Raw genomic sequence first — 2700 nt, 5'->3', positions numbered from 1 at the left:
TGGCAAGTGTATTAAAGCTGAGCGTCTCACGGCCCAGAGGAATCTTTAAACCCCCTATAGGGGGCTAAAAGTTCAAGGACTTTGGGCTATTGTTCACAAATGACCAAAAAATGAGATTGACGGATGGATCGGAGGAAGAGCCGGAACAAAATTTCAGATTTAAATTCCAATCGCACCTATGACCACTATCACAACTTTGAATCCGAAAACACAAACCTCTGGGAAGCAATGTGTTTCTCTATTTGAGATAACAGTGAGGAGCTCAGTCATCCATGGGACTCAAAGCGGAGCCTCTGCTCAGGTGCCTCATTGACCCAGGAGCATCCTCAATTGATGTCAACTGCATTTAGAGTGATTCAGTCGACTTTATCTTCTCTCCAGCCTCTGGAGATAACAGATCAACGGAAATCTAACAATGTAGTCCCTTCCAAAACCTCACTGTGAAACGCTGTTAGTGTGGCTTGCTAACTTTATACTGGAACGCCGCCACCTTATCTCCTGAAAGTGCAGAAGTCATGAATAAAACATCAGGTCATGCTTTTTTTTTCATGCTCTCTACAATTTCTCATACATGGTTGGAATTGCTAACAATCAAAGAGTCAAAAGATAGGTTCAGTGGGGAGCGACTGCCTTTTGAAGTTACGTCTCCCCTGGCCAACACCGGGGTTCTTTGAAAAGAAAAGAGGTAATATTGGACCTTAGTGTGCACAACCCCAAGTGGAAAATATCAGTTTCTACTGTATTTATCTATTTATGTAACAGAAAATGGACTTATTCTGTACTTGGCTTGAAAAGCTTTGTCAAGCACGATTTGCACTTCAATGGCTTCTTTGAATAGTCACTGAACAATATGTGATGTTTCTTATTAAAGCTGGTGCGTGAATGGAATTTCTCACTACTGTGACACTACAAATGTGTTTTTGTGTGTTGGATATTAAATTCACTCTGTGGTGGCCAAGAACAAACATGCTGTTATTCAAACAATAATCCGCAGACAGCCACAAATTTCCATTTGACTTTCCGGTACACAGATATAATCCGTCTTCTTCTGCATTATATTATTGTTAGAAGTGTCCAAAAAAAAAGCACCCTAAAAAAAAGTAATGTATATATACACCTGGGGGGACAGAACATCATCCAAAGTTTATGACAACGACAAACTCCAAAACAAACCAATGTGGAATAAGTATTGATAATGTACCTCTATGCTCTTTAGGAACTATGATGCAAAAGGTAAGGAATTTTCTACACACAAGTTAAATCCTCAAATCGTCAAGGCACCGTCTGTATCCCCATCCGTATCTAACATTGAGCATAAATGGGCCCTTAGTGACTGGCACCGACATCAATCTTGGCTCAGGAGATCTTAATGGGGCTTTCACGCCACCAGTCTGAGATGTGGACACAAACAAACCCGTCTTTTGCTACAGACTTGATCCCGCTACACCTTGGCCAGTGATGCCTTCAGCATGGGTATTTGAGGTATTTGTTTCAGGCGATTGATCACCGAGTTTGATGATGGAGAACAGAAGGCATTGAAAAGCGGAGCATTCCTGAACTCAATGTGTCTGGGTAATTGACCTGTTTTCGCTTCCATTTGACTGATGAACATGTGATGCGTTTGACTTAGTAATGTTGGATTTTAACAGCTGTCACTGTCGCGACCTCATGGCTGCGCAGCTCTCATTATAAGGCAAACTTCCAGGAATAGGAAAGAGATTCTGAATACAATTTTATTTAATCTATTTTCATCCTGATTTAACAGCCTTAATTGGAAACGTGCTTAATAGACTGAGCGACTATTTGCTTCATGTGATATATGAAATGTAATTCTTTCGCCTACATTTAAATAAATAAATAAATGTGTGAATGTCAGATCTAAAGCATATATCTAATTCAAAACCTTAACTCTAAATATTACATATAAATGCAAACCGACGACCTGGTTCGTGCGGACATTCTCTGGCCACCCTTAGAGATAGGGTGAGGAGTTCGGTCATCTGGGAGGAGCTCGGGGTGGAGCCGCTGCTCCTCCACATCGAGAGGAACCAGCTGAGGTGGCTCGGGCATCTGATCCTGATGCCCCCTGGACGCCTCCCTGGGGAGGTCATGTCCTACCGGGAGGAGACCCCGGGGTAGACCCAGGACTCGCTGGAGAGATTATGTCTCCGGTCTGGCCTGGGAACGCCTCGGGATCCCCCGGGAAGAGCTGGAGGAGGTTTGTGCGGACCAGGAAGTTTGGGCTTCCCTGCTCCGAATGCTGCCTCCGCGACCCGACCCCGGATAAGCGGCTGAAGAAGAAGCTAAATGCAAACATTCAATGAAATGCTGAATTTAAATATGAATATTAAATCTCAAATTTAAATCTGAGATTAGAGGAAGCCCGTTCTTGTAACCTGCGAAGGATAGTGGCATCGATGACGCACTGCAATGGAAAATGCATGACAAACTATCAGCTTGAAAGATGAAGTGTCTTTTTTGGCTGTGAGGTAGAGGGAGCTCTAGTTGTGTTCCCATGAAGGCTCAATAGCTTAAGTTCCGTTTTGAAGACGGTACCTTTTGGACACACACAAGTCACCCGATATAGCCACGTTCACAGTAGATGCACCCCCTGTGAGAGCCAGCTGAATTTCTGCTCTTTGGGAAAATGTACAGCAGATTGGCTCAGCAATGTTACAGCATTAGGAAGAATTACGTCGG

Source organism: Synchiropus splendidus, chromosome 1 (genome assembly GCF_027744825.2).
Source record: "Synchiropus splendidus isolate RoL2022-P1 chromosome 1, RoL_Sspl_1.0, whole genome shotgun sequence".
In the NCBI taxonomy this organism is placed as follows: domain Eukaryota; kingdom Metazoa; phylum Chordata; class Actinopteri; order Syngnathiformes; family Callionymidae; genus Synchiropus; species Synchiropus splendidus.
The sequence above is the reverse complement of the archived record's forward strand: the minus strand, read 5'-3'. Positions refer to the sequence as shown.